At 40.4% G+C, this 10,856-nt stretch overlaps 1 pseudogene; it reads right to left on the reverse strand.

The window, feature by feature from the left end:
* Positions 1-256: 256 nt before the first annotated feature.
* LOC113893553 lies at positions 257-4,431 on the reverse strand (annotated as a pseudogene).
* Positions 4,432-10,856: the final 6,425 nt, after the last annotated feature.

Genomic DNA, 10,856 nt, shown 5'->3' on the forward strand with positions numbered 1-10,856 from the left:
CTGTTGAGCTCCACCTCTAGAGTTTCTGATTCAGTAGATCAGGGTTGGGTCTGAGACATTCTAGCGAGCTCACAGACGATGCACATTCTGATGCTGCTGGTATATGGATGACACTTTGAGAACCACTATATAACTTCTTTTATATATTTATATTGACCTCCGATATCTTTTTTTACTCTCCAGGTGTTTCCAAATATCCCTCCTCTCCACTCTCTGACTAAAACCACACAGAGAATCCCTCCTCTGGGGATCACATTCACTTCCTCAGCATCCTTTGCAGAGCGCCCTTCACCTCCTGATTCTTGAGGCTGTAGATGAGAGGGTTCAGCAAGGATGTGATGACACTGTACTGAATGGAGACCACTCGTTCCAACACTGAGCCTGAGGCGGGGCTGATGTACCTGAATAGAGCCGTCCCATAGAACAGGAGCACCACAGTGAGGTGGGAAGAGCAGGTGGAGAAGGCCTTGCCTTGGCCCTCATAGGAATGGATGTTCAGAATGGCAGAAATGATTCTGGAGTATGAGAACAGGATCAAGGGAAGTGTCAGAAGTCCCAGCAATGCACTGGTCCCTGACAGAAGGAACTCGTTGGCAGTGGGATCAGTACAGGACAAGGGGAAGAGTGATGGTAGTTCACAGAAGAAATGGGAGATAGTGTTAGACCCCCAGAAACGTAACTTGTGGATGAAAAGATGATTCACTAGTGAGTTCAAAAGCCCCACCAGCCATCCTGCACACACCATTGCAGTGCAGAGAGGCTTGTTCATGACCACAGTGTAGAGCAGAGGGTGGCAGACAGCAGCATAGCGGTCGTAGGCCATGGCAGAGAGAAGGCTGGCTTCAGCACACCCATAAAGGAGAAAAAAGAAACTCTGGGTGATGCAGCCCCACACAGAGATGCTTTTCTTCTGCGACAAGAAGTTCTGTAGCATTTTCGGCACAGTGACTGAGGAGAAACCGATATCTAGGAAAGACAGGTGTCCGAGGAAGAAGTACATGGGTATGTGGAGCTGAGAATCAGCCTTGATGATCAAGATCATCACTGTGTTCCCCACTAATGTCAGCAGGTAAATCCCCAGGAACAGCACAAAGAGCAGAGCCTGGATGTGGGGGTCGGCAGACAGCCCGAGGAGGGTAAACTCAGTGAAGAAAGTGAAGTTGTGCATGGCTGTTTGTAAACGTCATTCCTAGAAAGAAATCAACTATATTACAGAATCTGAGTAATTTCTAGTGATCAGAATATCATCCCTCCACCCTAAAACTTCTCAGGAAATACTTCTTTCAGCTTAACAATAGAAAAGGAAAAGAAGTTGAGTAATTCCAATTGTGACCTTTATGAGTTGAATTGTGTCTAACTCCAGAAAATATGTTGAAGTCTTAATCCCTTGTACCTCACAGTGTAATCTTATTTGGAAATAGGGTCACTGGAGGTACAATGAATTAAGGTGAGATAACACTGGAATAGGGTAGGCTCTTAATCTAGTATGACTGATGTTCTTATTGGAGACGAGAGAGCCTTATAATACACACAAAGTGGGACAGCCATGTGACAACAGAGCAGAGTGGAGTGAGGCGCCTGCAGGTCAAGGAAGCCAAGGGTCGACAGCCATAACCAGAATCCAGGAAGAGACAAGGAAGGATTCTTCCCTACAAGTTTTGGGGTGGCCGTGGCCCTGCTGACACCTTGATGTCAGTCTATATCTATTCTCGGAAATAATTTCATTTGAAGTAGAATGGTGAGAAAATAAATTCTATTGTTTTCAGCCACCTGGTTTCCAGTAGTTTGTTACAACAGCCCTAAGAAATTATTACAGTGACTTTAAGAGTTTCTCCTCCTTGACTCTCCCCAATAGGTCTCATTAATTCTGTCAGTGAATATAACACACATCTTTGTGTGCTAAATCAGATTACATAATTTAACTATTACGAGTATACAGCCTCTAATTAAAATAAATAAATTTAATTTTTTTTTTAAAAAGAGTATACTTAGGAGAATAAACAGGCTACTTCAAATGAAATTATTTCCGAGAATAGATATTTAGTTGCAAGTCTTCTTATATTTAGACATCCATCTTAAAGCCAAGAACTACAGAACTCACCATCTTATCACAGACATTCTGGGTATTAGATGAAGATGTAGAAAAGGGATTTGAACAAGAAATTTTGCTACTAGAAAAAGGACTTGTATGATGCTACTAGAGGTTGCAAGAGGCTTTCCAAACATTCCAGGAGCAATTCAAGAGTACCCTATATCTCCAAAGACATACTAGCAAAGCTGGAAAAGTATCTGTGGGAAGTGTTTATGCCTCAATGCCTTGTTCCATTCTCAGGCCAGTGAGACTAGGCTCTCAGCATCTCAGAGCAGGGAAGACAGAGGCTCACAGAGGTGAGCTGACTTCTTCCATATCATATAGCTCATCAGCAGAACAGTCAGGAATTAAACTGAATGCTCTGCTCTCAATCCAGTGTTCTTTCTACCACATCACACCCCGAAGACGGACAATGTATATTTTGAATCATTTAAAGAATCTGTATCTTAAACATAGCACTTTCCCTAAAATTAAAAACAAAAGCTAGACCTGAAAAATGAAAGCTATGTATGTGAACTTGAGCAAGATACCGAACCCTTCTGAAGGTAAATTTTCACATCAACAAAATGGAACATGGTTGACATCAACTTAATCAACCTTGGTTTTAGTCACAACCTGGTAATCGGATACTTCTTTAGTATTTAGTTTCTTTCCTTTCACTTTGCTGCTATTGTTATTGTCTTTTACTCATGCAAAAATGTCTAGACCAGGACTTTGTTAACAGCGTTCACATGTTTCACTGGAGCCCTGCTGTTCAGTCGTTGTTCCAGTTATCACTGGGACCTGAACTGGAATATTATAACTCCTCCCCAGCCGTCTTGTCAGAACTAGTCTTTAACACCCACAGCCTTTCTTCCTCCTCGGTCCATTTTACCCTGGCTCTTATAAAGCTTGTTTCTGATGACATAAACTGAAAAGTTACGTTAGAGGAAATTCAAGAGAAAAGAAACATTTGTGAAAACATTTAACTTATTTTTTTTAAGTACAATGAAAAACATGAATCCAATTTTATGATTTTTCAAAAAACTGTACAAATAGTCCTAGGAAGACTCTGGTGACAGTGATATCTATACATTGCTGAAGAAAGTGAAAGTTGCTCATTTGTGTCTGACTCTTTGTAACCCCAAGGACTATACAGTCCATGGAATTCTCCAGGCCAGAATACTGGAGTGGGTAGCCTTTCCCTTCTCCAGGGGATCTTCCCAACCCAGGAATCAAACCCACGTCACCCACATTGCAGGCAGATTCTTACAAGTTGAGTCACAAGGGAAGCCCATTGCTGAACGCATTGCTGAATGCATTGCAAATTGCACACTTTGAGTCAGAGTCTTATAAGTTCTTGGATTTATGCTAAAACTATAACTCAAAAGGCTAAAATGTGACATTTATAATGATGCACACTGCATTGTTATATGTTTAATAAAAATGGAAATATTTCAATATTTTCATATTCTGGAGTATCTAAATACCAACTAGATAACATAGACAATAAAATTAAAATCATAAAGACTATGTGGCAACAAAGGAACATATCAATAATAGCTACAAAACTAAGAAATTTCTCTTTGGTATAATTAGAACTGGTACCATTATCTTCCTCAAACCTCCAGCTTCCTTTTCTCTACAAACACCCCAGTCAAATCCCTCAGTTAACAATAGACTTCCTTCCCTTTCTTTGAAGATGTACCCAAACCATGTACTTGCTCCTAAAATATTTCACTTAATTTTAAGAAGATTGATTTATTAAGTAAGGAGATAAAGAAGCCCTACCAATCATGAGATCCCCTAGATTAGACTCATCTTTCTGGCTACCAGGATCACACTTTTCTGTGGGAGGTTCAGACAGCTTGGTGGGAAAGAGAAGAATGAGCTGACCAGGATCACTGGGAGGAATTCCAGGGTAAAGAACAATGGAGAAACTAATTGCTCTAAGGAGGAAGAGGAACTTTGATAGAAAGAAAATGACTACCTAAAAGAGAGAAAGGAAGAAAATAAGAAGGTGCAGGTTATGCCTTTCTAGCCCTAAGCACATGAAGATTCCCCAGTATCCTTTGGGAATATTTGTAGACACTGGCATTGGCATTTCAGATGAAGAAAACTATATTTATTCCCAATTCTGACAATCACAGCAAAAGTGTTAATTAGGGGACAGTTCCACCTCTGACACTTTCTTAGAGACTGCACTACTGGTCTGTCCTCTCTGCAGATTTACTCAATACGATTCAATACAACTTCATGATCTCTTGCTCTCCCTGAAACCAGAAGACCTTAGAACTCTTAGTGAAAGTTATACAAGAGGGAATGGGAAGGTCTCCTTCTACATCCAGTACTCCCGCCATGGTGCACATTTGAAGATATGATCCTCCAGTCCTCCATCAGGATGCCTCTTGCCAGCTCCCCCATGTCAAAAGATGACCTGTTTTTTTGTCAGGGTCAAGGGACATGAAGGGAGGAGACAGAGGGATCCTAGATGGACAGAAGTGCATTGTAGATCAACATCTCAGGGAAAAAAAAAACTTCATCTACTTATTTCTTTGGCCATTGGCACCCCACTCCAGTACTCTTGCCTGGAAAATCCCATGGACGGAGGAGCCTGGTAGGCTGCAGTCCCTGGGGTCGCTAAGAGTTGGACATGACTGAGCGACTTCACTTTCACTTTTCACTTTCGTGCATTGGAGAAGGAAATGGCAACCCACTCCAGTGTTCTTGCCTGGAGAATCCCAGGGGCGACAGAGCCCGGTGGGCTGCCATCCATGGGATCTCACAGAGTTGGACATGACTGAAGCGACTTAGCAGCAGCAGCAGCATGATATTTTCCTTATGACTATTTCTATTTCTTTTTCATTGCCGTGAGGAATTTGGGTTAGAGTAGGATTCTTCTGAGTTGTTCAAACTGATGAAAGTTTCCTTCTTTGCCCCTTTTACTGAGGTAGACTGTTCTAAATCTGGCTCCTGTTTGGGGTTCTTTGAGGCAAATTGCCTATGCCCCCATAGCTGGGCCTGCAGAATTAGGTCTCCAGCTAAACCTTGGGAAAAGTCAGTTTTATTTCCTGACAGTTTCCAGCATCAAACTCCTATGGTCAATTCTAGCTAAAGCCTAAAGGGCCAGCATTCTCTGCACTGGGACTTTCTAGGCCTTGCTAACAGTCATTAATTCTTGTCAGTCTTCCTGAGGTCACCTACCTCAGTACTGAGAAGAGCTCCTGGCTAGTCTGTAGGAGTCTTATATTCCTCCAGTGCTCTTCTCTTTGGCCATCTCTTTGATCTCTTTGCCAAGCTATAGCTCTGGGAGAGGAGCATGAGTAAGGAGCCCAGGGAGCCTGGGACTGCTCACTGCTCATGGGGGAGGCTGCAGTAGTCAGAGTCACTTGGGGCCTGATTTGGAAGTGGGGGTGCAGAAAAATTTCCAGGAATAACACAAGGAACAATGCAATATCTGACAAATAAAGCTCAATCTAGGGTTTCTCAACCTCAGACATATAAACGTGTGCACAGTGAGGCATTAATGTTCATGTGTGTGTGCACGCATGCGTCACCCTCATACTCTCTCTATAAAGTCTAACATTCCCTTTCCCTTTGGAGTTACTCCAAAATCTATGCACTTGAGGTATGCTATATTTTTTCTGCACGCATTTATCACATGGCCCTATAAGAGAAATTAGAGCCATAAGGCAGGACCTCATTAATTTTCTTGAGTCCCCACTTAGAAATGTATTTCTTTGTCCCTTCTTTAGATTTAATGGTAGAGGTAATGCTTTTAATCCAAGACTAACACCTGTACTTGGACTTTAACTCTGATCCCCTTCTGAGCCTCTGGGTCCTTCTCCTTCAGGTATGCTAATTACCCATTTTTAATCATCAGTTTCCTTCTTTTACTCATTTGTACCAAGAATATAAATATATTAAAATAGTTCCCATATTTAAAAATATCTAACTGACCCCATGTTTCACTGCAGCCACTGATTCTACATTGCCTTACTCTACTTGTCTCACAGCCACTTCTGAAAGTCTGACTTAACTATACTACTTCCCAAGCTTTTCTTACTCCTTATCCCTCAACATGCTGGCTTCTGCACCCACCATTCCTTTCCCTTTCTGTTTCTAGTGACTTATAAAACCAGTATTAATTTTCCTCCTGATACTGTGATGCAAGAAACTCCCATTTCAGTCCTCATATTCTACATGATTGGATTCTGGACTCTACATAGCTAAGAAAAAGTTGGGAAGAGGACGTTATTATTCTTGAGCCATCAGGAAAGTACTCCCTATATAAGTATATCTTTGGAAGGAGTCTGGGATTCTTCCTCAATAGGACCAGATCAGGAGGACTGGTGGTTTCTCTTAGTGATAGACTTTACTTCTGCATAGGGTGTAGGACAATAACTGTAAATAGGTAATTAAAAGTATTTATATTTTATATAAGTAACATAAAGGTATAAATAATCAATTCACATTGACCAAAGATCAGACTTAGCAGCATTATATTTGGCATTAGTATTAACTTACATATTAATACATATACCACCCTTTCCATTTTTTTAGAAACACTGGCAGATTTTATTTTCTTGGGCTCCAAAATCACTGCAGACAGTGACTGCAGCCATGAAATAAAAGATGCTTGCTCCTTGGAAGAAAAGCTTTGACAAACCTAGACAGTGTGTTAAAAAGCAGAGACAACACTTTGCCAGTGAAAGTCTATATAGTAAAAGCTATAGTTGTTCCCATAGTCATGTATGGATGTGAGAGTTGGACCATAAGGAAGCCTGAGTGCCGAAGAATTGATGCTTTTGAATTGTGGTGCTGGTGAAGACTCTTGAGAGTCCATTGGACAGCAAGGAGATCAAACCCATTAATCCTAAAGGAAATCAATCCTGAATGTTCATTGGAAGGACTGATGCTGAAGCTGAAGCTCATATTTTGGCCACCTGATTAGAAGAGCCATTGGAAAAGACCCTGATGCTGGGAAAGATTGAAGGCAGGAGGAGAAGGGAATGACAGAGGATGAGATAGTTGGATGACGTCACCGACTTAATGGACAAGAGTTTGAGCAAGCTCCAGGAGATAGTGAAGGGCAAGTGTGGTGCAGTCCATGGGGTTTCAGAGTTGTATGCAACTTAGCAACGGAACAACAAGATACCACCTTTCCCACAAAACTGTGGCTATATTCTGTTTAGCACCATTGAAGGGAAGTGACAGCAATTGGAGTTTATAGCAAATTTAAGAAGGATCTTATATAAGCAAGGAGTTGATAAATTATGGTTTTCAGGCCAAGTGTAGCTTACCTGTCTGTTTTTAAGAAAACAAAATTTTATTAGAACACAGCTATGCTAACCTACTTACAATCTGTGGGTGCTTTCATACATGGCAGAGTTGAGTAGTTACAACAGAGACTGTACATATGACCTACTAAACCCAAAACCTTTGCTATCTGGCACTTTAAAGAAAAAAATTATCTTACCTTTACTGTATGCCACACTTAGGAGCTCAACAAAATTTACTCTGAGTCTTTATAGAACCATTGGGTGTTCCAGATATCGAGTCTGAGAACATACACACCACTAAAACGATTACTGCAGAGAGAGACAGAGGATCCTGCTCCTGAACAAGGGGACAATCGTCCTATCATATTTTAAGTGTTCACCTAATAATCCAGCTTATCTGCTTTGTTATAGTTTCCTACAATTTGATGCTGCTGCTGCCAAGTCACTTCAGTCGTGTCCGACTCTGTGCGACCCCACAGACGGCAGCCCACCAGGCTCCACCGTCCCTGGGATTCTCCAGGCAAGAACACTGGAGTGGGTTGCCATTTCCTTCTCCAATGAAGGCAAGTGAAAAGTGAAAGTGACGTCGCTGAGTCGTGTCCGACTCCTTGAGATCCCAGGGACTATAGCCCCCTAGGCTCCTCCGTCCATGGGATTTTCCAGGCAAGAGTACTGGAGTGGGGTGCCATTGCCTTCTCCATCCTACAATTTAATACACTCTAAAACACTGGAGATAGCTATTTTGATGGTTAATAATTATATCATAAATGTGTTACTTTCATTACCATTTTTTTCTTAGGTTCCAGTCCTTCCCTCTGGTATCACTTTATTTCTTGTAGAAATATTTGTTAGTAAGGAAATTCTTTGAGTAGGAAATCATGGGTAATATATTCCCTGAGCTTTTACATGTTTGAAAATATTTTTAGCTTTCCCATATTTAAAAATGTATTTTAATACATGTCCATAGTATATAGAGTAAGTTTTCTCCAATTCCTATTCCCCAACTACTTACTTATCCCTTTCTTAGATGCAAGGACCAATTACCATTTTACTTAAATGAACTTTCAGAGATAGTCTATGAGTATGCTGCTGCGGCTGCTAAGTCGCTTCAGTCGTGTCCGACTCTGTGAGACCCCATAGACAGCAGTTCACCAGGCTCCCCCGTCCCTGGGATTCTCCAGGCAAGAACACTGGAGTGGGTTGTCATTTTCTTCTCCAATGCATGAAAGTGAAAAGTGAAAGTGAAGTCGCTTAGTCGTGTCTGACTCTTCGCAATCCCATGGACTGCAGCCTACCAGGCTCCTCTATCCATGGGATTTTCCAGGCAAGAGTACTGGAGTGGGTTGCCGTTGCCTTTTCTGAGTCTATGAGTATAGCCACATGTATATATGTAAGATTTTCATAAAAAAAGATAGCAGAGTCTGCACCCCATTTTGTAACTTACTTTTTAATATTATTTATTATTTATTTTGAAGATCACTCGACATTGGTATATACAGAGCTGCCTCACTTTTCCTTCTTTTTCTTTTTGAACATGTAGTTTATGAGATCTTAGTTCCCTGACCAGGGACTGAACCCATGTCCCGGCAGTGAAAGCCCAGAATCATAACCACTGGACTGCCAAGGAATTCCCCAGAGCTGCCTCAATTTTAAATGGCTGTCTAGTCATCGTCATATGAAAATACAATTCATTTAACATGTACTTTACAGATGGCAATAGTCAACATCTGTTCATTCATTCTCTAAATATCCATTGAGCATCTATTATGGCCAAAGTGCTTCTAGGTGCTTGGGAAGACATTAATGAAAAAACAGAGTTCCCTGTCTGTATAGAGAAATGTTTTGATGGTTATGCTTATAATTTTCTTTGCATGCTTGTGAGGATATTTGTAAGATTAATTCTCTAAATGTCCATTGACAGATAAATGGATAAAGAAGATATGGTGTGTGTGTGTTTTATATATATATATAGATATAGATATAATGGAATATTACTCAGCCACAAAAATAATGCCATTTGTAGCTACCATGGATATATCATACTGAGTGAAGTATTAATAAGTCAGTAAGAGAAAGACAAAGACATTATATAATATCACTTCTATGTAGAATCTAAAATATGACACAAATTAATTTATCTAGAAAACAGAAACAGACTCACAGACACAGAAAACAAACCTGTGGTTGCCCAGGGGAAGGGGGCATGGGGGACAATTCTATTGGGAGTTTTGTACTAGCAGATTCAATATATAGAATGGATAAACAATAAAGTGCTATTGTATAGCACAGGGAATATATATATTTGTTGTTTTTGTTCAGTCACCCAGTCATGTCCGACTCTTTGTGACCCCCATGGACTACAGCACATCAGGCCTCCCTGTCCCTCACCATCTCCTGGAGTTTGCCCAAGTTCATGTTCATTGCATCAGTGATGCCATCCAGCTATCTCATCCTCTGATGCCCTCTTCTTCTACCCTCAATCTTTTCCAGCATCAGGGACTTTTCCAATGAGTCTGTTTGCATCAGATGACCAAAATACTGAAGCTTCAGCTTCAGCATCAATCCTTTCAATGAGTATTCTGGGTTGATTTCCCTTAAGATTGACTATTTTGATTTTCTTGCTGTCCAAGGAACTTACAGGAGTCTTCTCCAGCACCACAGTTCAAAGGCATCAACTCTTTGGTGTTCTGCCTTTTTTACAGTCTAGCTCTCACAACCAATCATGACCACCAGGAAGACCACAGCCTTGACACACACATGCACATATATGCACATGCTCATACATGCACATGCTCATACATGCACATACTCATCCCTAGTGGCTCAGACAGTAAAGAATCTGCCTTCAATGTGGGAGACCCAGATTCAATTCCTGGGTCAGGAAGATCCTCTGGAGAAGGAAATGGCAAGCTACTCCAGTATTCCTGCCTGGAGAATTCCATGGACATAGGAGCCTGGTGGGCTACAATCCATAGGGTTGCAAAGAATTGGATACGACTGAGCAATTAACATATATATATATATATATATATATATATATATATATATATATAAACTGAATCACTTTCTTATACATCAGAAACTAACAACATTGCAAGTCAACTATACTTCAATTAAATTTTTTTAAATTAAAATCCTTCCACATTTTAATAGTTTAATTATTTGTCTTTAATTCATGTGGAATTTATTTGGTGTAAGACAGGAATCCAGGTTCATTTTTAATAGAAAGCTACCAGTTAGTCTATATCATATAATGAATAATCCATCTTTAACCTATTGATCTGAATTAGCATCTTTCCAATATTCTAAATTGCCTGTATATCTTTGGGTATGTTTATGGGCTATCTATTCAATATATTCATTCACTAGTGCTACACAATTGGAATTATTGGATCCTTTCATTTTTATATTCTGCAGAACTTTTCCCTTTATTACACTTAGAGTTTTCTATTCTTGTTTTTTTAACTTTTCCTTTGAATTCTAGAAACAAATAATCTAATTCT

This window comes from Bos indicus x Bos taurus, chromosome 5 (assembly GCF_003369695.1).
Source record: "Bos indicus x Bos taurus breed Angus x Brahman F1 hybrid chromosome 5, Bos_hybrid_MaternalHap_v2.0, whole genome shotgun sequence".
NCBI classification, from domain to species: Eukaryota; Metazoa; Chordata; class Mammalia; order Artiodactyla; family Bovidae; genus Bos; species Bos indicus x Bos taurus.